The sequence below is a fragment of the Hetaerina americana genome, unplaced genomic scaffold (genome assembly GCF_022747635.1).
Source record: "Hetaerina americana unplaced genomic scaffold, ioHetAmer1.1.p SCAF_10, whole genome shotgun sequence".
Classification (NCBI taxonomy): Eukaryota; Metazoa; Arthropoda; class Insecta; order Odonata; family Calopterygidae; genus Hetaerina; species Hetaerina americana.
This window is the reverse complement of record NW_027286070.1, coordinates 37,116,427-37,142,882: the sequence shown is the minus strand read 5'-3', so window position 1 is coordinate 37,142,882 and position 26,456 is coordinate 37,116,427. Positions and strand designations below refer to the sequence as shown.

Sequence of the window (26,456 nt, the reverse complement as noted above, 5' to 3'; positions counted from 1 at the left end):
AGGGAGGTGACGGCACAGAACTAAGGGCGGTTTCGAAGTGGGGGACCGAGGCTCGGAAATCCGGCCGGCGCTGCCGCCGCGATCGCCGCAGAGCCGACCGCCAGACCCTCGGGGTCCGTGTGGGAACTCGACAGGCCTTCTCTCTCGTCGGGCACGGAATATCGCCCGCGCCGCGTAGCCCGAGTGTCGATTTTTCCTCAGACAAGTGCTTTCATCACTTCTGGATTACCTTCATGATTTTTGAACCAACCCCTTCCCCTGATGGGTTAACAGCGGGAGTTTGGATATCAACGAAATCACGACCGTGAGTGGCTCTCACGTCTGTGCAGTTACCAACGCGTGGAGACTTCGGCTCGTGAGGTGAGTTTAGTAGTTCCGTGCGTGTGACATGGTTTTCTCTATCTTATCACAACGTTTTCAAGTGTGACCCGTTGGCATGGAGAATGTATTTTCCCTCCCCACCACCTTGTCGGTCTGCGGAACTCTCTTGTTGAGTTCTTATCTTACGTCCCTTTTTCTGCTGTGGTTGTGAAACTCAACTAACCGGCTCGCAGCCCCCTTTTCTTTCCCCTACTCCAACCTTCCCTCCTTCGACCCGTCAGCCTTTTCTTTATTATGTGGATGCATGTGCCTGCGTGTTTTGTGTAGCATATGAGGAAAAAAGGTTTTCGTATCTGGGCTCTCGGACCTTTTATTCCGGAATATACATATTTTTATATATATGTGTGTGTGCTTTCCTTTTCTTCTTAGATTATTGCCTTCGTTTGGAGCGTGTGGTGAGCGTAATCATTGTGGACAGACTTCCATCTCGTGCTCCGCTATGCCCACCGAAACCCCCACTTCCCTCACCCCTAACCAGCGGTCCCCCCCTAGTCCCAGTCAACCCCTCTTCCCCCTCCACCCATCCGGGGGTCCCTCTCTTCGGATTGGGATGGTACACCAAAGGATCCTTTCCCCTCCCCAGGCGTTGCGCTGACGATTTTTTCCACCGCTGCTCTCCCCCTTCCACTCCCTTCGGACCCCTCTCCTTATATTCAGACCCTCCCCCTCCTCTTCTCCGAGTCTTTCCAGCCTCCTCCCCTCGCCTTTCGGCAGCCTCCTCCCCCGAACCGAACTCCCCCCTTGTGTACTTCGGGCGGTGGTGGCAGCAGCAGGCAGACTACGCAGAGCCCCCTATACCCTCCTGCGTCGTTCCCCCCTCACTCTCTCTCTCTACTGCTATCCGTCTTTCAAAGCTTACCGGGCGGGAGAGAGGGTCTTCCCTTTCCTCCCCGTCCTTCCTTGTTCTCCCTCCCCTCCTTTCCCTCGAATGCCATTGTGTTCCTTCCCTTTCACACTTTGCCCCTTCCCGCCCCCCAAACTCCTCGCATTGCCTTCTTCCCTCTCCTTCCTTCCGCCCTCTTTTACCCGTGCGGGGAAAGGCAAGAAAGCAGCAGCAGACGGGTCCCAGATCGGGGAAAGGGGATGTGAGATAGTTTGACGGAGTTGTGGAGGGGGGGATGGATGGCAAGACTATTTTCTCTCCTTTTTCAAGTGTGTCCCTTTAACGATTTTGGGGACCCCCGGGACCACAGGGCATTATTAGGGCCCTGCTACTTTGCTGGGTGCCTTCGGCTCCGGGGCCGGTCTTAGGAGTGAAGTTTATTGGGATGTGTTTATCGGTCGATGGACATCTCGCGTGTAGTGTAGAAATGCTCATGGATCACTCTCACTTCATCTTCCTCGACTGCTGTATTTTCATGTCACTGTTTCCAAACTGATTTATTTTGTACTACGTCTGCTGGCATGGTTCTATGCATATGTTATGCACGTAGCTAAGTGTCATGTTTAATGATCAATTTGGTTTTTATAGCATGCTTATTCTAGTTAATTTGGCGTTTGTCCGGTGATTATGTCGCATGTATAGATAAGCTTGTAATTTTGATTCGCGATGCGGACACATGTTGAGATGGATATGCATATTTAGGATTATCAGCATGAATAAACAGGTCTCCTCCAGTGGATCGAGACAGGATTTGTGACTTGGCCGTCATTGGTAATCTACCGGACAAGGAAGGTTTTGGGTGGCCCTGAGAAACTACATAATTCTCTCGTTTCTCATTTTGAGGACAAGGGTTGCTGGGGTATGTCTTTCTACCGGATGAGACAGATTTTACACGCTTGCGAGTTCTGCCGGTGAACCTTCAGCCAACCGGGGAAGATAGTGGTCTCAAGATCCTCGAAGAACTGTGTTCGCCTTCTTGCAACATTTTTTCCAGCTCGCTTCGGGACCATATTGTGACTTAACGCGATTGAATAAGGTAACTCTCAGGTTGATTTTAAGAAGCCTATGTACAATTGCTCACATGTTTAGGTAAGGTTCTTAGCTTTTAGTCGGTGTAATGGTAAGCATTACATGCGCTTGTTATGCCCTTATTCAAGACGTTTCTACATGCCTACGACGTTATCGTCTTTAGGGCGAGTTGATTCACGCGGAAGTTGGTAATAAATTAATAGCTAATAAAATTCTTTGTCATATCCGCCCCGGCTGATTGAATGTGGATGCAATCATCGCGACACTGACACCCTCGACTTGACGGCGCGTCCTTGCATGAAGGGTGAGGGGCGTGTTGCAATTACGGAGGCCCTAGGGGCTTCAGCCCCCAGCCCACGCTCTGGAGTAATGGGAGAGGGGTTGGCACTGGATTCCTTCCCTTCCCATTTTGTACTTCCACCCCTTCCCGCGGCTACTCCTCCCCCAACCTCCGGCAACACCGAAACCTCCCGCTCCCCCCACCCATGCGCCCCAGATCTAATCCCCATCACCGCCAGAGGCGCTGCCGGCGCATGGTCCGTGTGCATTCCGCTCTTCCCTTGCACACGTGGTCACAACCCCCATCCTCCTTCTTTCCCACCGCACCCGGTCCATTCTTACCCCTCAACCCCCGCCCGAATTTTCAGGGTTAGTAATGGGGGGTCGAGGAATACGCATGGGTGTTGTAGTGCGTGCGAGCGAGTGAGGTTATTTCTCATCCTCCGGCAAGGTACGGAGGGTCTTCTTTGGCCGTGCGAACCCCGAGCGGTGCCGTGCCTGCATGCAGCTCGGGGTGGGCCGGAGGAGATTGAGATAATAAAGGCGGGCTCTCCGGGCGGTGTTGCCAGATCTCGCTACTCGGGAGGGGGTGGGTGTTGCGAGTCCCATCTCCCTCCCATTCCAACCCATCCCACTCTCGCTATCGCACTCTTTTTCATGCTGCCGGCGTCTGGTTGATAAACCCTGCATCGCTTTCCTAGGGGAGAGAGGCGGTTGTTTCCCCCTTTCTAGTTGAAGTCATCGCGGGCGTGGCGTTCGCTGTTGGGAGCAGGTGGGAGCGGCGACTCGTCACCCGGGGTGGGCTCGATGCTGTCAACTCTGAAAAGAGAAGACGAGCGGGTACGATTCCAGTTCTGGATATTGGTGTGGGGGAAACATGTGCTAGTGACTCAATTAAACTCTCATGAAATGGTCTCCCATGGAATTTATCATTCTGAATGAAGTGGTATCATTTGGCAAAGTTTGCTTTCTATGTTTCGGGTATCAACCGGGACGGGCGGTTTTTCACTGGAATGAGTTTGGCGTGGTTCGTTTCGAAAAGCGGCGGTTGATGACAATGAATGACTGCATTTCACGGCATAGTTATTTAATGCAATTGCCCGTGCCAGGAGTGTAGGGTAAGGAAGTGGGCTGTTGGGAAGCATTCGAAAAATGCAGGTAAGGTGGGTGCAGGATATATTGAAGTACAGTGGGATGTTAAAGGTCGTCGTAAAAGCTAAAACGATAATTACTGAAGGTGGTGTAGGGAGGTAAGGTTGACCAAAGCCAAAAAGGCATTTTAGACCCAATTGAGGAAAGAGAAACCCCTATGATCTATAAAGTAGATTTGTAACTGTAGGTAGACCGTGGTTCCCTCAAAGGTCTTTTGACAGATGCACAACGTATTAAGCACCACGCATTGCATTAATAATACATGGATATCAAGTTTTTTGGTTTTCCAGGAAGTTCTAGCACCTGTAAAATCACATAGCTCGGGTGAAGCTGAAGGTGGCCGTCCCCGGCAATCGAACCCGGGCCCTGCAGTAAACCAAAGCCAAACCCTTATAAACATATCGGCTACCACGTCCCATATAAACAAGCATGCATACACACACACGCGCGCACACACATATATATATATATGCTATACAAGCATGCATATACACATATATATTTATTTATTTATTATATCCATTCAGGGTCGCACCCAAAAGTGGTAGGACTGATTTTTTACAAGAATTTTATTGATGATATGCTTACATCGACTTAATAATCTTCAAAGTATGCTCCTTGAGCTGCTACACACTTAGTATAACGTTGCTCCCATTCACCTTACGCCCGCTGGAAATTTTCTTTGGGGATGCCGTTGATGACCCTCGTCGAAGCCTCTTGAACGGCCTTTATCGAGTCAAAACGTCGTCCCTTGAGCTGTCTTTTCATCAGGGGGAAGAGGAAGAAGTCCAGTGGTCCGGAGTCCTGTATATACACATACATACATATATGCACATTTCTTCGAAAAAGAGCGCTCCTCACCGTCAACTCGAAGTAATAAAACTATGATTCAAACATTTATGAACAGGAAGAACGCTCCCATATTTCGTTTTGACATTTCGATGGCACGGCCGTCATCGTCAGCAGCATCGTCTCAGGAGAAGAGCGGAGTTGATATGTGTTGGGGGGTAAGGGACGAGTGGGGAATGGACAAGGGGGAGAGAGGATATTTAGGCAGATATTGGATGGGTTCGGTGGGCTGAGTTGAGCCGGGGGGGTTTAAATGATTGGATCTCCTAGATATGCACCATCTCGCGTCTTCTCACCTCTCTACTGCTTGCGAATTCGGGAAGAGTTTTAATCCTCGAAACAGAGAAGCAGTCGTCAAAGGATTAGTTGTGGGAAGCTGTGTTGTTAGGGATAGGATAATTAATGAAGATGGGAAATTCAGCGGAGGATCACTAAAGGAGGAAGTATGTCGCAGAAAAAATAGGATGCATCCGCGATCCGAAGGATGAGATATTGCATTAAATGCGATTTCTTGAGCACTTCTAATATCGCCAATTCATTCTCCATATCTTCACAAATACCCCGCGAATCACGAGAAAGGTGTGGGGCAGGGGCTGCAAGCACCTCGTAGGATGGGTAAGGGGAAGAGATAGGGAAAGTATATTCCCTACAAAAATCCCAATTAACGTGCAAATGTATATAGATGCTGGCGGAAGACATATCAATACAAGTGTTAATTTCACCGAGTAAAATAGTTCTTTGCAATACGAAAAAGAAGGAAATGAGCTGTGGTGAAATTAATTATTGTTTAGCCGGCAGCCAGCCAATGTATACTTCCGAACTGAACTAAGTAACCTTTAAAACTCGTCCATGTCCTCGTAGTAGTGGTTGTTGAATTTTCGTCCTTGCGTGTGTAGTAGCTGGTAATACAAAATAAGCGTGGAGATCGTTCTACGGGTAGTGTGTTCGGGTGCTGACCGGAGAGTCCCTTTTTTAAACACGAGCAATTACTATGGCCTTACTTACTTAATTCCCCTTAGCGCGAGTAGTTTTCAGTTAATTATTCATTTTAGAGGCTCTGGATTTTCCGCTCCATGGAGGGTATGAGCGCTCGGTTTCGGCCAACCGGGCCGAAGGCACTTCCGCCCCCCCCCTGCCTCCTTTACCAAAGCTGTAGAATGCTTTGGCATGTAATCGTCTTAGAAAACAAGGAAAATGACCTCAATGCTCTGATGTGTGAATTAAGTCGCTGGATTGATTTTACTCAACCATGGACCTGAAGAACGTGGTTTCGATATTAATCGCATGCATCCATTATTTCTATTTTTTCTGATTCACCATTAGGTCTTTTCTTTAATCCGAAATCTCCGTGGACACCGACGCCGTAATTTGCTTGCAGTTGACTTCTTCAGTGGCATTTTGATTAAATTATTTATCAATCAAACAGATTACTGATAAAGTATATCCTTTACCAATGCATAATCATTGTGGATGAATTTTGGAGCATAACGAACATCCGGAGTAGTATATAATCGGCACTCATTTCACTTTGGGAGGTTTGACAATGGCAAAGACAAAAAGAGAGGTTGGCTAACGACCCTAGGCGTGTATTGGCTTTCCCATCGCCAAGTACTCAATTATTGTTGCATAAACGTTGAAGTATTTTCTTCTTTACGGGATTTTCATCTCAGTTTCTGTAGCAGTCAATGCTCAGGAGCACAATGCTGCGGAGACCTGTAGGGCATTAATATTATGTGGGTATATTATAAATTTTCCCTCGAGGCTGTTTTTTCTGTTGCACCAGATCATTTCACTGAATCGGCCCAATTTCGATCCATACTTCCCGTTTCTCCCGGCTACATCCATCCTCCTCTCCTACGTTTATCGATCTTCTCGTCGTCCGACTGGTTGCCTTTCGATTTCCCCAGGCTACGACTTCACAGGCGATTCTCGCATACTGTTACATCGGAAATGAATAGGGAGTGTCGAAAAACCCTCTCGCCGGTTATCTGTCATTTCTCCGAAGCTCATCCTGCGATAGCGTGCATGTTTCCAGGAAATCCTGAGTGAGGTGTTTCAAGTTGCTGCTCGGAGGTAACTTGCAAATAATATGGTTGCCGAATGTGTACGGTTTAAGGTACACTTGGAGAGCAAAATAATATTTCCAAGCTCACGTTGTGTTGGTATATGAGCTTGCAGTGAGAAAATAAGGTAACTTGACCGCTGTTGTAAATATCATTTTGTAAACACATTTTCCGGAGAAATTCTGTGCATCCACTATCTCTGATCGCATTTCCATAGGGAAAATTACATGTAGCTTAAGGAGTAAAATCATCTTGATCATATGCGTTTGATTTAGCCGAACTTTTTCCATTCATCACTCATCCCTCCGTAGATATGGTATCATTGTTGCAAAAATATTTTCTTGCGAAAATTATGAATTTGTTATTTGGTCATAAAATTTAGTCCTTTCCTGCTTATTGCTTTTGATGGCAGTTTATTTCAGTAAAAAATCATCTGCTCCAATATTCATCCCCATCATTTAATACACTCATTGGTGATAAATAAATTTTTAAACGATGATATTTTCGAATCCTTCCAGTGTACGAATCGATTTTAATAGTACTCGAATAAATTATATATACCGACTTTAAATATTAGCAATCGATTAAATAAACCAAAAATAAAAAGACCGTATTTTTTGTGGAAAATTGAGAGAGGAGATGAAAGCTGTTGAAGATTGTTGAGTGACAGGAAGGATGGGATACTTATTGCAAATGGACTGTACTCAGTTAAGGATATTTGAATGCAAGAGAGGAAAAATAGGGAATGGAATGTAAGTCAGGGGAGAAGGTATGCTGAAAAAAAGCGGCTGATGATAGAAAGGAGTGGAGAGATTCCAATTGAGACCTGTCGAAAAACGTAAACCTGGGAAGAAAAATCGATCTCTAGGTGTGGTATTGTAGGATTGAGAAATATAACTCGTTAGGAGATTCTCCGCTACAAATCAACGAGAATTTTAAGGCGGATAAAGGTAATGGAATAGCGTGCCCGAGACTATATTTTCGTGCATACATGTAAGGACAAGTACAATTAATGTATGAGTACGTTACCCTTTGGAATAAAAGTCAAAATCTGTGGGTTTAGTTGTGGTACTCTAATTTGTTGAGGAAGGAAATTCAAATTGGGGATCCATTTTTCAGACCTGGGTATTGTGTCGGAAGGTTTTATGAATTTTACCGTACCTTCGAGGATCCCTAGGCCTTAGGCCATGTTAGTAATTGATTTTATTGAGAACTGGATGAGGGTCGACGACTTTTAAGGTCAATGGTTCTGCCTTGCTCGTTCATTGTGGCCTGGTAGTATGGAGTAGACAGCGTACGTGGGCATCGGGCCCAAATATGCCGCGCCCTCCCCGCGACGGCACGGGCCGAATTGCCCGCCGGCGGGTGTGGCTGCCCAACTCCCTCTCGTTTTCTCCCTCTCGCGCGCGGAGGACAATGATGTCGTCGGAGGGGGGCGGTGAGAGACGGGGCCGCCTACACCCCGTCCTTCGTTCTCCCTCCCCGACACGTTCGCTGGACGGGCGACATCCTGCCTTCCACCCCCTTGCATAACGCACGCCTGCCTGCCCTGCTACTCACGCATACACGAGGAGGCACACAACCACCCGCTGGGAGGTGTGAAAGATGGGCTGGAGGCTGTTATTGGTAAAGAATTGTGAACATAGAACTTTCATTCCTCGTCACGCCGGGGTGGCAATGTCGAAGAATTGTTTCGACTCCTTCATCTAAGTTTTGTTTTTGTTACGTTAGGAGTTAAGAATGTAAATTGCTGGACTTCCGGAGAAATGTTCGCACCAACTAACCCAAGCTTTTAAATGAAACAGAATGATGTGTAACTATTTAAGTTGGGATTTATGTTAAGTTCCCGTTTAACCTCAGATATTAATATTTATTGTTTTATGCAAATGTTAAGCATTGATAAGTTCCTATAGGTCCGTCCAGTATCAGCGAGTGTAGCACTCCGACGGTTCCAAACCCTTTGACGTGTAATTCACCAATGGCAGGTGTTGTTGCCATGGGTATCAATGTGCCTAATAGAGCAGCTATTTAAAAGTATTATGTAGAAGCTTAATTCAGAACTGTCCAAAGGTAATGGTCATGTTACAACCTCAATACTCTGATTGTTGGCTGAATGCTCTAACCAATAGAGCGTTCCGCAGTAAAGCATAGAAAAATGAGTTTTCATCGGAAATGTTTACCAGAGCTTACTCAATTTCCTATGCACATTAAGAGCACTTATTTACCACACTCATTTTGTGAATTTGGTTACCAGTAGAGGCTCTATTGTTCATATTTCCACGACACATCTTGCCCATCACCTTTAACACATCTCATTGCAAGTGAAATTTCCCGCGGTATGTCCTAGCGTCTACCATTTAGTGCGAATCAGTCTCGCATGGTTAACAGAACATATTTGACTGACAGGCATTATGTAGTTTAGGGGAAGACCCAGGAATTCCTGAAACCCATACTTTGCCTTAATAACTTGGAGAAAGTTAGGTTAATCCCAAATGATTTTTTTCAATTCTGACTGCTTTATTCAGTTTCTTAGTAAATTCTAATCTAGCCTGGTATTTACATTCTCCTCATTCTACTGGCCTTGCCAGCCAACGATGTATCATAAGTGTCCTTTCTCAGCTCTTGCCAGTCATTTCAATATCTCGTAAGGATGCCGTATATTTCTTTTAAACTTTAAATGATCACCCACTTGAGGTTCCTTAGTATGTTACTGCACTTTTCTCCACAGATTAATAAAGGGATTTTCTTTGTATTTATTTCTTTTTGGCGGAGCAGTAGAGAAAAATCCGAGCCGATGACAGCGAACCACACGAGAGTAAATTTGTGACAAAATTGCTGTAAAATTTTCAGGCCATGTTTCGCTACGATGCAGCTTTATGGAAAGTTTATTTTTTTCCAAATATAACATACGGTAAGACACTCTGAGCTCCAGATTAATTTATGTTAAAATGTGTGTTGTACGTTGCCACGCAATATTTGTTTCTTTTATTAAATGAACTATTTTATTGAATTCATAGTTGAAAAATTAATTCAATTCTCGAAGTCACACTCCTATACTCCGGAGGCATACTTGAGAGAGACTCTCATGTTGGGAAATGGTATCTCTTTACTCAGATTATGAAATGTAGATTTTGGATGACATCGGAGAAGATAATGACTTATGACCTCATTTGTCGTCCTACGTTAACATTACATCCTCATATATTCCCAAACTTTTTCTAGTTTGTGAGAAGAGAAAAAAACACTGTCTTCCTTCTCACGGGGTACGAAGATTTTACTTTCGCCTGTAAGAATTTCCCTTCGCCTGTGATACCCATTTAGATAAATCAAACGATATGTTTTACGTTGCATGGTTTGCTCCAGGAAACCGAAGAAAGCTTGGCGAGAAACTCTGGCACGTGCCCGAGGTGTACCATTTGTCGCGTGCCTCGAGTGTGTATACCGCTTCCTCCCCACACCCTAGTCGCCTTCCGGCCCCATTTATCCCCTCTCATCCGCCTTATTCCCATTCACCCCCAGTTGCCCTCCCTCACCTGAGGCGACCTAATGACCGTCCTCCCTCGATTTCTGTGCCGTCGTCATGGAGACGAGCTCGTAGACTCGACTTTCCCTCTCAATCCTCATCCAGTCAATTCCTTTACGATGCCATATGAGTGGGAGTTAAAGAGACAAGGGGTTTTATTGCATTACAGAGGACGGTCCATCATGGTGAGATGGGCTTTGGGAGAGCATTCGACACATTTTAAATACAACTCTGTGCAGTGCAATATGTGTCGTCTTCATAATTCGTTATATTCATGTAAATACGTAACGTGACTCCAATAATTATTATATATACGGATATGAGTTCTGTCCTTCTCTTCCTTGGGAAAGGTGGCTTGGACGACCACCGAAAATTCGATACTAGGTCGCAGTAGTCCAGAGGTACAGCGTTGGACTAATGACCGGAGGGCCTCGGTTCGATTCCGGGGCAGGCCTCTTTGGGCACCTGCAGCACCACCCAGGCTATTTAATTTTTGGGTTACCAGATATTCCTGGGACACCATAACCGGCACAGAGGAAGGCTCTGCCCCCCCTACCCTGATGTGTCAATGCCACACGCCGTCGCGCTTAGTTTAGCTTAGGCTCTACCATCGTCTACCAAACCGACCTTCGGGTTGATTACTGTGTTTATGGTTTGATATACGAGGGTCATCCGGAAAGTAGTACCCGTTCGTGAAATAAAGACACAAAAGTAAATATTAACAAACATAAAAAATTTTATTTGAAAGAGGATACTTTAAACTACTTCTCAACATAATCTCCAAGCAAATTAAGGCATTTGTCATAACGTGTGACAAGTTTCTGTATTCCTGCTGCATAGTCCTTCGCCGCCAGCTCATTGAGATACGCGAGGGACCCATCTTGCACAAATTTTTGCATAATGCAGATGGTGTTTAACAATTTCATGAACAATTGTTCGAGAAACATTGGGAAAATGCTCACAGATGTCATCAATTGTGACGCGCCGATCGTTCATCACGAATTCGTCAACTGAGCTCACCAGTTGGTCTGTAATGACAGACGGTCTCTCCGAACGCTCATCGTCGTGTGTGTTCCCCCTCCCCATGTTGAAGTTGCGACACCACCGCCGAACAGACGACTCGTCCATTACATTGTCTCCATACACCTCCTTTAATTGGCGATGAATATCACATGGGCGAACGTTTCTTGCATTGAGGAATTTAATCACTGCCCTCACTTCACAACTGGCGGCGTTCTCAATTTTTTTAAACATTGTAAACAATCACAGAAACAACACAGGCAATGCTAGCGTCACGCAACTTGGCTCAGAGAAGGCAGACAAGCCACTGAAGCTATCTGACCTCGTCCAGCGGCTACTCGCGTCGTCAGCACTTCATGCGGCACGAACGGGTACTACTTTCCGGATGACCCTCGTATATTATAACCTTTATGTATTAATTTACCAATAACAAACTAATCTATAGTCAAGTGAAGCACTCTAGAAACTCAATTATTGCACTCTTCTGCACTAACGCAAATTTTCTAATCTATGCATTTATTTCACAAGCATGTTGTGCGAGTTTTAATGGCCTATGTTTGAATAATACCTAAATTGTGAATTTTCTGTCTCGATGTCCAGAGGGGTCAATTGAAATTGATATTTTGGGACCCGATGTCTATTTTTCTGATTTGTATTTACGAAAAGGTTCTGTAAAATATGTAAAACTTTAATTAGCAAGAAACATTTTTATAATTATGTACGCTTTGAAATCCACGTTAGCATAATTTTTCGGAATCAAGGGGCACTACAGGTACTCAAGATAGTATTCGGATGGATACTTAAAAACATGGAAAAGTGTGATGGGATGAATTACACCCAATCATCCGAAAACCTTTAAATTGAATCTAAAGTGTGCTAGACTTTTTTAAAATATCATCTGTATGATGGCCCCTTCATTTTATTTGAGATATGTGTTTAAGTGAAGCCTGATGAGACTTGGCACCCATTCAGTGCGCAATTCATGATGCCTATCTTAATCACTTTATGTTAAATATTTTCCTGAACGGTTTATACTTCCCTATTGCTAAAAGTGTCTTAGTGGATAGTGCTGCACATTAGGCAAACACTCATTGCTTATGTCGGTGCGAGACTCATTGCTTCTGTCGGTGCGAGAGTCGTGTGTGTTGCCCTCGCCGTGGGGAGGGTGGATGTCCCCGCCTTTTCTCCGCCCCGTTGCTCCTCCTTGCCCTCGACCTACGGGGAGGGAGCGGATAGGCAAGGCGGTCGTCGCTCGATAAACGCCTTTCACCCAAAGCCCGCTTTTTCGGGCGACCGGGGAGGCCGACGGCCCTACTCCTCCCGGTGGAAGGTGGGGCCCGGTGCCCCGGGCTGTTTTTTTTGTTGTCGTTCTCTATTGTCATATCGGCGTGCGTGAGGGTCAAGCTAAAATATAGTGCTGAGCAGAAATTGTCGTCGGTGGTAATTGGTGGAAACCAGAGTATTTCAAAGGGAGGTGTTTTTGTCGTTATACTATATTCTCTGTTTTTTGTTTAATAGAATATCACTCACTTTCACTTCATGTAGTTTATTATTTTGTATCAACTGATTAACTAATATGATCCTTTGGTTTCACCCCCTCTCTATATTTACATTTACCTTCAAAAAACATCATACATCCAGCTTAACATTTTAGTTCCTTTTGGGAATGTTTAAGATTGATTACCTATTGGAAAAAAGAATGTTTAGGGAAAAAATTTAGGTTGATAAAGATGTATAGATAAATTTATTTATTAACTTCCAGCACACACAACCATGCATCCATGAACTAAAAACATTTGACCATAAAAAGTTGGGAGCTTTAAGTAGAGGAGAAGGTTGTACTTGAGCTTAGGCTCAATGGGTAGGCATGGAGACCTCGTGCTCAAATAATATTTATAGTTAAAATTAATGGAAAAGCATGAGTGTTGTCTAATTTTGTTATTAGACTATATATTAACCGTGAATCCGCCCATACATTGCAAAGGAATTATTGGGTTGACCTGGTTTAGTTAAAATGAGAGTGATTATTTGTTTTGCTCTATAGCAAGAAAGCGAAGTATAATTAAAAAGAGTAGTCCACCCATCCACGTAGAATTTCGGTGTATCCGTGGAACTATGCACAGCTACACTTCTCAGCCACGCATAACTCGACGCGAATTACGCTTACACCTTGCATTGTTATGAACAGCTTTTAATCTCCAGTTACTTCTATTTTCGCTTTGTTCTGTCAACACACCTATGCGAGCTTCAACATCCCCACTATTATCTACTCAGAAGTTTCCGTAAAGGTTTGGAGTGTTTCACGCAGCATTTCACCGAACAGTGCTGCTCCTTTGAAGAGTCCATCTCCGCGGGTCCGATTTTTTCACATAAATGACCGTGTCAACAAAACAAGATATCAACGAAGTGGTTGAAGGCGGTCATTTGGGAAATTTACGTGGACGCAACGCCTCCTGGCGGAATAAAACAATAAACAGCTGGAGGCGTGTCTTTTTTAAAAAAGTTCGGGAACTTTTTGAACACACATCGAATTATCCGACCTCCACATCGCTTATTGCAATTTTGCCCTCGATCACTGTCTACAACGTTCCTTAGATACTCACTACGTCCTGCGTCCACTGGTGTAATATTTAGTTGATAATTTGCTGTGAATTCTCTTCCCCACATTTCTTAATGGGGACCTATTGAAAATACTCGTACACTTATACAAGTATCGAAACACTAGTATCATTTCAACTGTCAGATGAATGAAATGTATTCTATATTCTACGTCACAATTTCAGCTTCAGAACTCAATATATGTTACCGTTTTTTCACTTGATTGAAATACGGAATTGCGATTGTGCTTCCGGATGACTGTGGGGGTTGGCGCCAGGAAGTACTATATAGTTGCTTTTTCGATGGTTGCTAAATAAGGTCCTTCACTGCTGTGCTGGATGCATGCCTTGCGGCAATCTCCGTGTGCGTGTGAAAAGACTTATCTTCATGGGAGTTGCGGGGTTATCGCAAGGCGGGTCGGGCGAAAGGCGTGGGTGTCGGGAATCGGAAAAAGGAAGGCCGTCTGGCTGGCGGTGCCAAGCTGTCGGAGCACTTAAAATGGACCCCTAAATTGAAATATCGCGATCACAGGCTTCTCTACTCCAAACGCTCCGAGCGATGAGGCATATGCCCACTGTTGTTTGTAGTTTGTGACAAAGAAGGTTATCTGGGCGCCTCTGCTATCAGTGCTTCCTCATTTCCGACTCCCTTAACTTTAGGATCTAGATAGATTAGGCAAGCGTTTAGTAATGGTGATGTGATATCGTCAGAAGATTCAGGTCCAACTGACTCAGTTTTATTATCTCTGCGGGTGAGGATACTTAGCCCTGGTTGTTATTCTCTCTAACTGTGACTGTTAATATGGGAATACACGTACACTTTTACGCGTATAACTGTACAACACTATTTTTTTACATTTGCCCTTCAATTCTAATTTTAAATCCGTTTTTTGTTCGTTTAGGTCTTTATTTTATGTGCGGATTTTTTAAATTTTAACCCTGTCGTTTTTTTTATATTTATGCATTGAAATTGTGTTGTCGTGTTAGTGTACAATGTGTATGTATGTGTCTAACGATAATGTGTCCAAAAGTGAACGATGGGAGTATTCATTGGAAAATATTTCCTGCCCTTTTTCAGTTTAGTTTGTAACACCTTCGATATTAATCATCAAAGAAATTTGGCTAGGCATCATTTTCAGGGCGTAAGCATTTTTAACTTACGCCTCATAATACTCATCCTTGTGTTGAAGTAACATCTTTTTTAATTTTCGGATTTTTTTTTTTAATACTGTCGGGTGGGTATGTGCCAAGTTTTTGTCTTTATTATATTATAAGCCATCCTTTCATTTGCACTCTTTAAATGCATAATTTCGCATCAGGGAGTCTCATAATTTTTCCTCCGAAGAAACTATAAAACTTTGTTTCTGTTTTCAAATCACCTGGTTGTTGTATTCCTGATTCTGGATAGAATAAAATGGCCATTCGGTAAAGGTATAGAATTCTTTGAGTATTACAGCATTATGATGTATACTTATTGCTGGCAATTTGAGCAGTGAGTACTTCATAATCATTTGTAAACCTCTTTCTTAGAGTTCCGATTATCCCAGAAAATATCAAAGGAATCGAGGATAATTGAAATCATCATTTCCTTTTTATTTTTCCGATTTGGTTGATTGTATATAATATCATATCACTATTATAACAGATAATCTACCATTTAAGGTAGGTTTTGGATGGTCTCTCCTAACAAAACACAACCCCAAATCCTACTTTACAACATGCCCCTATTCATCTCCGTTTACTGTCTTTCTCCCTTCATTCCTTCCAAAATCTCTATCGTATTTCTGCCCCTTCCACATTTGCTTAACATTCTCCCCTTTTGTCACAGTCTTCAACATCCCATGGCCAATCAATATGTTTTGCATTCATTTTCCTGTCTCCTTATGATTTCTCCCAGCAATCTCCTTACCCACCTTTCATGGCACTTTCTCATTTGTTTTCCTTTCGGTCCATTTCACCTTCTCCTTTCTTCTCCGCACCCAAATTTCAAAATCCTCCAATAACACCTATCACCCTGCTTCAATGACAATGTTATCGCACCGCACATAAATAACCACGATCCAAATTAAAGTTTTAACAAGCCTTTTCTTAGGACCATACTCTACGTTCCTGTCATCAATTCCCTCCTTGTGAAAGCTTCTTTGTCTAATGCAATTCTTCTCCTTACGTCCCCACTAGTTTGACCATTTTGATTCGAAACCCTTCTGAGGTACGTAAACTGTCCCACCTGCTCTAGTTTTTCCTCTTCTATTTTAATATTTAGTTTAGCCTTTTCTTTCTAGAAAATCGCATGTGTGTCTCACTGAATTTCCAATTCACTCAGCAACTCCTTGGCTGACTGACAAACTAGAACTTGATCATCAGCTAATCTTAACTTATTTTAGGAAATCCCCACTGACGTTCATTCCTATATACAGTTATTCCCATGTCTGTTCAATTTAATTATAATATTATGCACACACACACACCTCCATATACTATGTATTTATTTTTTTATTTATATATATACACACACACGTATTTACCTTAATGAGATTGAGGCTGTGTGGAAGGGGTGATAACGACTTTTATATCAATCTCAATTGCTCGATTTTGTGACGAGAGAATGGAGATGCGCCGGTTTAGAGCATAGCCTGTCATTTGATACTCAATCGCTTTCTGCGGATCGCGCGTTGATGGCGCAGCGGCGACGGAGATGTGACGTCTCCGTCGAAGGCACGCTCCTCACTCGGAAATGGGTCGGACCGGAGGCGAGGACGGTGCGTCGTAGATTTAGAACGAGCACACCTAGCCGAGGCATATCCAAGGCGTGGTGGATATTCGTACATCTGAGGGTCAGGGTCGGACGTCCCCCCCATTTCCCTGCCCGCCACCTCTCACTACCTCCGTCCGATTCGCGATTCACTCACAAAAAAAGGGTGGGCCCACAAGGGTGTGTTTGAGTGCCGGGCTGCGAAGTGGGGCCGTGGGGGTTTTCCTCACCCGGCCTAATCCCCCAGCCGTTCGTGATACCCCCCGGAGTTGGGAGGGAAGTAGGAAAAGGCAAAGGGTCAACTGAAAGGGTTCGCAACGCCGCCGCCACGAATTGCACACCTCTGAAATCTGCAGCCAGAAGTGTCCGAGTGCGGCATATTTTGGGGAATGGCGTATACGTAATGGCTGGTGTGAAAGGCAAGGACCCCAAATTACGGGCAGTGGTTCAACTCTCTGGCATGGAGCTAATATCATTGATATTCCGGCCTCTTTTTGTTTGCGTTTGGGCGAGTCTTTAAACAAGATGCACTGCTTCGCTCATCGGATGGTAACTTTGGCCTTTCGTAAACATCTTCATAAACTTTTTCAGAGTACTGTGAACTCTCTGGGTATCGGAGTTTGCTGAAGACGGAAACTTGTCAAAGCTGGATTACAATAAAAAGTTTATCTATATAGGAGCATCTGAAAGACGGAAGGATCTGAAGGACGAGGACGAAATGGCTTTCTACATTTTAGTACCTAATATTTGCATTTCTTTGAAAGTTTAAAGGCGATTAAATTTTTACAAGCATATTTTTATTGTTATTTTCGGTTTTGATGTATATCAGTAGTAAACACAGCTTGCGATCCTAAACCAGTTTTCTTTAAGGCGCAAAGCCAATTCATTTGCAAAGTTTTATGAGAAAATTTACAGAAAGCGTCGTTCCGCCTATTCGTGAAAATATTTCATACTTTACGAATGTTTATATAGAATTTGGTGTTTAGACTGGTCGTTAGAACGCCTACAATTCAAAGTAAAAATTATAAAAATTCTCCTCTTTTAACACCTCACTCTGTCAAAGAAATGTTTTGAAATAATAAAAAAATTCTTTGTGTTCTCAACCTCATTAATCAACGTATGAACTACTGTAATGGTTGAAGGTAAAATTCACCCCGCCTATGAAATTCTCGCGTCAGGGTCGATGGGGAGAATGGCGGGACATGGAGGGGATGGGGGAGACTTCCTTTCCCTTTGCCGCCTGCGGTTTCCTGCTATTACTCAGAAAGAAGATTCGGTACCCATACAGCCATAAGCTACTCATAAGCTGCTGGTACCCACAAGCATTGTGCGGATTCAAATCTGGGACCTTCTCTTTCGTAGCAGGATGCTGTCCAACCTACTGAGCCACCTATTGTTTGCTTTTTTAATAACGTGCTCATTTTAGTACAGCGGGAAATAAAGACTATTAGCGAGTACAGGAGTGAGCGAATACATCTCATTCGTTTATTTTTCGGTCATGTAGTTTGGGCTGATTGACTGGCTGTTTAAAAGAACGTGGGCGCTGGCGTTCTCTGCTTTTCTCTCCAGAATTGACGACAGGTACCAGAGTTTTGCTCGAAACAGAAGACAATTGTTGCCGTCGGACTTGGGTATTAACGCATTAATAGGTAACGTTGTTAAGTTAATTTAAAATCTTTAATTTGTTTATCTGTTTAAGGTCAACAAAATCGTTAATTTTAATGTAAAGTTGGCACGTTGAATGTTAACTCGTTGGACCACAGGAGGTCCTTATTAGATTAATTTTAGGTTGTTGTCAATGCAAGGTTAACGGAAGAGGCCGAGTAAGACTATTTATATTTTTATTCCAAGTTAGAGAAATTTAGTCGGTCATCATTTTCTGTTGAGACTTTCTCTTAAAAAATGAAGTTTTGTTGACTTATATTTTGGTGGGATATTTTTGGTAAATTAATTTAAGGATTGATTTCATTGTGAGATCATTCCGATTTCTTTTCTTTAAATTTTTAGGGATTTCTCGTTTAACTTAATTAAGTCAATAACATTTTACTCAAATCTGTTTGCTTTAATTGACCCGGTTTTCGGAACTATATCTTTGTTAGCATGCTTATATTTTCAGTGAGGTAATGAAATTTCATAGAAAATTTTTGTTGAAATAACTTTTGTATTTTTTTGTTGCAAAAAATGGCGCGTACTGGGGTATTTTTTCTATAGAATTATATTTTGTATGCAGAGTCCTGCCGATTGGCAAAGTTGAATGCCAGGGAAAAATAAAGAAGACCGATTATGCAATTGGATTCCCTTTTCCATTTGAAGCAAATTCTGTAGATATTCACTCTTCTAGGGATTAACAATGGAACCTTGACGGTAGCATTAAAGTCAAAGTGTGATAATTGGGACAGTGAATTGAAAACGAATCTCCTGGATAATGTTTAATCCACTTTATTATGTCAATTCTTTCGTTTCGTTTGTGAAGGGTGTGGTCGTCTCCTACGATTGATGTAAACGTAGGAATTTATAATTAACAGTATCCCCGAGTATATTTTCCTCATTAAGAGTGTCAGTGTTATTGGCGAAATTTGTCAACTCTTGGCAGTATAATCGTTTAAATTATCAGAAGTCAATAATTCCCAGCCTCAAGGTTTGATATGGAAATAAAGGTTATGATAAGCGCTGGGGTGACTTTCGAGACCGCCCCATCGTTGATAACCGACCAGTATTTATTTCCTTTCCTTTATTTGGATCTGTATTCGTGGTGGTGAGCGAAAATTATCCTCAAGAGTTAAATTGGTGTATCAGTGACTCAATACTTTAGTCAATGTATAGTGTTTGCTTAAGGATTAATGAATTATTCTATTTACCGATGCTTTTGACCACAACTGTTCACCTATTTGGCTCTCTAATAAGCCTTGTAAGTCTTTGAAGTACCTTCTCTGTTGGAATTTGAGGAAAGAAGAGCAGTTCTTTGATTTGAAACTGCAAACAAGACGGAGGAAGAGGAAGTAACTAAAAGGAGTGTGACATTATTACCCATTACGTCAACTAATATTCCGCCAGTTGGTGCGTATCACGTCTTCGGATAACCGCATCGTCAAAATAAAACTAAAATTGTTGTGGCACTGTTTACCTCTTAACTCATCATTTACAATTTTTTACCACAAACCCTCAGGAAAAGTGTGTACTTGGAAATAAATTAGAAGTAAGACCATATTTAAAAACAGGACACGTGGTTCGATATTTCAGCGTCATCATCCAGTCATGAAACTGTTGACACTGAGTGAATACTTTTATGCGTCGAAACACGTGTCGTGTTTATAAACGAATTGTGAAATGTTTACCTTTATCCTAATTCCTTCCACATTAAGTTGGAATTTCGCAAATTTAAGGCTTCTACAGACAGTTTAATACGGATAAGGAGTATTGTCGTGGTGGTAGATAGGGTTCAGTAAACAGGTTTATCTATTAAAAATATTTTCTTTGATCTCCAAGTTTTTCATGCATATGTATGTTCTCTATTCTCAGAGAAGGAACAAATTTAAAGAGAGTTTTTACAACTTTATTTTACTTTACGATAATTGCAATAACAAACTTAAGTGTGACTTCATTGTAAATTTATCCTTCTATTACATTCCAATAATAATAATGTGCTAATATATTCAAATAATATGTATGAGGTAACTGTGGAACAAAGTTTCTCGATCAGTCAAAACTTTTGCACTTTCCTTATCTCAACAATATTTCGTCAATCAGTATTTTCTTTTTCAAAAATCGGACGTGATTCACGGTCTATTTTTATATCCTGCCTGTAAATTTTCTTGTTTCATAAATACTTTTTAACTTATACCCGGTGTAAAGATGCCTCGTCTGTTTTAAACTATGCTAGCCATGTGTGAAGAACAGTTTTGTGAGACGTGGACGATGTGAGCATTGAAAAATAGGACTGGAGGCATTGGTGGAAAGGTGATGTTAATGTAAAATTATGAGATAAAATGGACAGGCGACGTAGCGAATGAAGATGTATTTTGAAGGGGTGTTAAGTGAGAATCTTTTGGAGGACTCACTCACTGGAAGAAACTAATTGTACCTGTCCTATGGCACGATGGTTTGTGGAAAGCAATGCTAGTTAAAGGAAACAGTGGGGGGAGAAAGAATCGTAGAGGCCGAGGATGGAGTTCGAGAGCAAGCGATGGAAGATATCAGTGCAGCGAGCTTTGATAGAATGGAGTGAGCAGAGATGAGGATGATAGTTCGGAGAACTGCTGTAAACAAATCTTCGATTAATTAGACCTTTGATGATGATAACAAAAAGGATATGGTTAATTTTCTACTCGGGAAACTAGTAGTGATGCTGTTCATACGAGTGTAGAATGAAGCAGTCGGCCGACGTGCCTCTTCCCGTAGCATTTTCTCGTATTTCATATGCCCAACCTCATGTTCACCATGGAGGACGTTTCCAGACCCCTTTGTGTGCAGGGATAGAGTATACTGAAGAAGTATCCGCATAATTATCCTACAAGCTGTGACAAGCTGGTGGAATTAGCCAGCCATGTAGGGATACTTGCAGTTTTTTCTTGAAATTTAAAAGGATAATGGCTTTTGTTTGGTTTTGCTTCAGAATGTCCATTGTTTTGTTAGTGTTTATAATCATTAATTGTGCGAGGAGAAAGGTTGTTTGGGCATCCCTTCGTGTGCTAGAGAGTTTCTTTTCATTTTACCTCATAGTCTCACCCACCAATTTAATGATAATATCCTCGGTGACATCCTCAAACTCATGGGATTAGTTTTTCCAGTGCGTTACGTCTAGTTTGCAATGTTTTTTCCAGTGGCTCTAATCCCATGTGCGAATTAGAATAATATTTATTTTTTTATTAGCTGTTTTTTACCCTTTAACAGTCCATTGTGTTATCATTTCAATCGTGTCCAGTATTATTAGAATGTCAAAATAGAAAGGTTTCTATCTCAAACAAACATCTACATCTGCATAATACCCCCACAAGCCGCCGCAAGGGCGGGAGGGGGCGGTAACACCAAGCAGTCTGTTCCTTTATTTTTACCAAATAACTCATCGGATTCTGTTTGTAAATGTAAAGCAGCCACTGGGTAATAAACTTCATTGTAGTTATTAAAATATTGTTTGTATGTGATGTGGACGGCATTTTGTATGTGATGTAGAAGTTTGTTTGTATGTGATGTGGAATTGTCTTTGTACGATATGTAAAAATATTTTGTCTTTTATCTGTTTTTCTTGTGCGTGTATGTATGTAATTTTCGTTGTAAGAGTTATCTTTGACCATACTTGACCGTTGCCACCAGGAAAATCGCCTAATTGCCACGTAAATCTAAAATAAATAACTTTTCTTGTTTTACCCCAGAATATCCTTTTGCATTGAAATTTTTCTCCTCTCATCGTCCAAAATACCGACAATGTCGTTACTAATAGGTCGAGAAATAAGACTAAAGGATGAAACAAACATTTCTTGAGTATTTGCGAACGTTGCCCTTACAACGATATCCCTGCTGCACTTGGTTTTTGCTAAGGGAATTAAATCTTTCCCCTGCTGGATTCCTGAAAGCGGGCACTCCGCGCCAGTGCTAATGTGGGATTTGTAATCAGACAAAGCTCCAAACCGTCCTGTTCTGAAAGGACGCATTCTTTCCCAGTAAACAAACGCTTCAACCCAGCTGCTTCGATTCGCACCGGGCAGCCGCGTCGATTGGACCGCGCGCGAGGCGCCACAGCGAGGCACGCCCCTCGCACCTTGTGCGCGCCTACGTTTGTGTGGGAACGGACGGCATGCCGTCACAACACGGTCGAAGCTACTCCGTCCCCCCGAAACAATCGTATTTTGTGTGCGTAGTATATTGGCTGGCGGGAGTGTGGTGGCGTGCGCCTACTCTATCTCGCAGGTCGACTGCCGGCGCGGCCTCCATAGAGTTGGGTGGGGGGATTGAGAAAGAGAGAGAGGACGTGGAAAGAGGAGGAAGAGAGGACTGCGCTTAGAACGGGCGATAGCGACGGTGGCGGTGGTCACGGTGTGTGTGAGTTGTGTGGTAGGCAAGAGGCTCGGGAAAGGAGCGGCGGGGAAGGAAGATGTTGACGACTTGGCAACGCCGCACGTCCCGGCCGCCCTCCCGCCCGCTCTCGCTCTGCTGCAAGGGGTTTTCGGAGGGGAAGCGAGAGAGAGGGACTGCCGTGCTCTTGTGTTCAAGTGCCTTTGGGGGAAGGGACATAAAACGTACCTAAGTACGCACGTACGTAAGTAATACGTACATATATCTGGAGAGGGGAGTGGAGGAAGAAATAGGGTGGGGAATTTTTGAAATTCATTTCGGTGAGGATAAAATGGATGAGTGAGTTTTAGGTTTTTTTGTTTTCGTGTGGGAGTGCGGCGGAGGTTGAGTGAACGAGCGTTAGTGTGTTTTTGAGTGCGGTGTCCGGGTGGGTGGGATGGAGAGAGAGAGAGCTCTGGCCGCCTCGCGCCGGCACACGCGCGCACTCTTCCATCTTCCCGCGTGACAGTTTTGAACACCTACACGCCCGTGACTCGCATCTGTGACCCCCTCCTTCGCTCTCGATGGATTTCGCGGCTCCAAAGGGGCGAGTGAGTGGACGGGGGGGGGGGTTACACAGCCTTTTGACTGTCGTAAAAAAGGCCTTTGCCGAGCGAGATAGCGGTGGGGGAGTCTTGGGCCAATCGGCTTAGGCTGTCATCCTAATCCACTTGGCGCATTGGCCGACGGTTTTTCACGCGCTAGAGAGGTGTCTGGGCAGTTTTTGTGTGTTATACGGACTCCATCGCCTTCCCTTGAATTTCTGCCGCTTTCCCCTCGCCTTCTTTCAATCAAAAAGTTAATTAAGTCACCTAAGTGACGAGCGATTGAGGGTAGCGACCAGTACTAAGTACGAATTTTCCCTAATTTAGATTGTCATTAAAACGTATGGAAAGTTATAAAATCGTACAGCAGAGTTTGTCATTCTTTCACCTGACGTGTTCATAATAAAATAAGTCGTCGACTTAATACTCAGGATTTCGTTATCGTTAATTGTTTAACTGTTTAACATTGCGTGTATCTATCTAAGAAGAAATCGTCATCGTGTGACACGTTGATTGGGATTTTAGAGTTCGTTTAGTGTGCTTGTCGTAATAAGTGAATGGAGGGGACATGGCCATAGTTCAATCGAACAGCGTCAAAAGGCTGTGCAGCCCCGAATCAGTCATCTGCGGGTAGTCGATTACACAATTTGGTGCCGCCCGAAGTCAAGAGCGCTCACATAAGAGAATTATTCTTTCATTTAGTTGTTCCTCCTATAGTATTTAGCAGTTTTATCGGAGGTTTTTAATCTTCTTTAGTGGATGCGTTTAAATAGCAACATATAGTATACCAAGAACAATTCATTGTATGAATGCTGGTGTGTCATTAAGGTGGGATTCGAACCTGCAGACATCGGCATGGCTCTGACCCCTTGGCTTGTATTTTCCGTTAAAATGTTGCCGCATGTCGCTAGTTATCCATTGATGCTTTAAATAATATCTAAAAACAATGATCTTTCTAAATGCATTCTTGTTTCATCATATATCTAGAAGTTTTGATATTCCGTTAAGGATTCGATGTTCATCAGTCCTTTATTTCTTATGTGTCTAAATCCTAAATCTATTTTGGTTTGAAATTGATTGTTGGTTCAATTTAAATTTAATACGTTAGTTTTACTTCGCGAAATCGGTCGCAATGTTATCATAAGAACCGTTCTCATGCAATATCATCTGGTTGTAAGTGGTATAAGTAAAATCACAGTAATCAACCTGAAGGTTTTTTCACTGGCAGGGTAGCATAGCCGAGTACGTACTTACCATAACGGTGTTTACAGTTTAAACATCAGGGGGATTCCTTTCCTTTTTTTATTGGGAAAATACCGTGGAAGATATTGCACCCGAAAATGCGAAAAGTTTGAATGAAGCTAAGGGTACCGTGAGGCGTCGCTCGGAATCGAACCCCAGCCCCTTGGTCAGTAGCCCAGGGCACTACACACTGATTTACCACCCTCCGTAATAGGTAGAGACAATTATTTTTTAACGGAATGAATGTGATGTCCTGTGACCTTATGTATAGAGAGAACAGTATTTACATTTTCCACTCGTTTTGTATGTGAACAATATTTATATAGACGTGAAGTATCATTCGTTTCTGGTATCGTATCAACGTTTGGTGGTTCTCCCAGAAGTTCGCGATATCCATGGAGAATAATTTCGAGACTAATGTAGTTTTATGACTCTTTAAATTAATTCGAGTATCTGAATACATCTTTTGTCAAATTATAACTTACATTGTTACACTCATGGGTAACTAACTGAATGAGGGTTTATCAGAAGTACGTATGAATAATAATTGTTTTGAAAGATGGGTTGACCGCGATGTTTATTTTTTGATATGTAATTTTAATGTTGCGAAGTCATTCGCAATGTACGTGAGGCGATCGTTGGTTGATTCCGATGATCTCTGACTGAAATAGAGGAGTTAAGTCATCGATTTTTTTTTAAGGTAATCTACCGGTTAAGGTAGGTTTTTTGATGGACACAACTACCAAACAAATATTTTGTGACTACTAACAAAACACAACCCTAAATTCTACTCTACACCAGGTCCCTCTTCATCTCTGAGTACTTTCTTCCTCCCTTCATCCCGTCCAACATCCCTATCCTGTTCCTTCCCTTTCCTCTTTTGCCCAACATTCTACCCTCTATCACAGTCTTCAACATCCCACTGCCGGTCAACACCCCCTTCATCCACTTTTCCTGCCTCCATAGGATTGCTCCCAACAAACCCCTCTCTTCGCCCACCATACCAAGTACTTCCTCATTTGTTTTCTTCTCTGTCCATTTCACCTTTTCCATTCTTCTCCACACCCACATTTCAAAAGCCTCCAGTCTACGTCTATCCTCCTGCTTCAATGACCACGTTTCCGCGCCGTACATAGCTACGCTCCATATCAAAGTTTTTACGAGTCTTTTCTTAACATCCTTACTCAAAGTCCCCGTCATCAACTCCCTCCTCCTCGTGAAAGCCTCTTTGCCTAGCGCAATTCTTCTCCTTACGTCCCTACTACTTTGACCGTGTTGGTCCAAAACACTACCGAGATACGTAAACTGTTCTACCTGCTCTAGTTTTTGCCCTCTTACTTTAATGTTAAGATTAGTCTTTTTCTTTCTAGAAAATCGCATAACCTTTGTTTTATTAATGTTGATTCTCATCCCATACCTGTCGCACTGAATTTCCAATTCACTAAGCAATGCTTGCAGCCCCTTGGCTGACTGACAAACTAAAGCTTGGTCATCAGCAAACCTAACTGATTTTACGAATCCCCCGCCCACTTTCATTCCTACCTCGAGTTCTTCCCATGCCTCTTTGATCATTTCCTCTGCATACAGGTTGAACAGCAACGGTGATAATGGGCAACCCTGCCTTACACCCCTTCCTAACACTGCCCATCCTGACTCCCCGTTTCCCACCCGCACCTGAGCAGTCTGAGACATGTAAAGGTTGCGGATTAGCCTCCTTTCCCTCCAATCTATTCCTATTTTCTGCAATATACTCATTAGTTTTTCCCAATTCACTCTATCAAACGCTTTTTCGAAATCTACGAAACAGGCAAATACCTCCTGGTTGTGTTCTATATTCCTCTCGATTAATAATCTCATTACTGCAATGGCATCACGCGTACCTCTCCCCTTCCTAAACCCAAACTGATCATCCCCTAAGTAATCATTTGCCCTACTCTCTATCCGTTTGTTTATGATCCTGAGAACAACTTTAGCTGCGTGGGATATCAAACTAATTGTCCTATAGTCCTCACATGACGTGGCCTTTACCTTTTTCGGAATCGGAACTAAAACTGCTCTCACAAAGTCTTCCGGCCAGATTCCCTCCTCATAAA

The 26,456-nt window shown here is 43.0% G+C and overlaps 1 protein-coding gene across 1 annotated transcript in view; it reads left to right on the top strand.

Moving 5' to 3' along the window:
* Window positions 1-336: 336 nt before the first annotated feature.
* The window catches only part of LOC139700308 (polycomb group protein Psc-like), a 138,492-nt gene continuing 112,372 nt past the window's right edge, over window positions 337-26,456 (top strand). The window contains exon 1 of the mRNA XM_071598947.1: window positions 337-360. The gene's annotated coding sequence lies outside the window, so the exon portion shown is untranslated. The remainder of the gene's footprint in view (window positions 361-26,456) is intronic.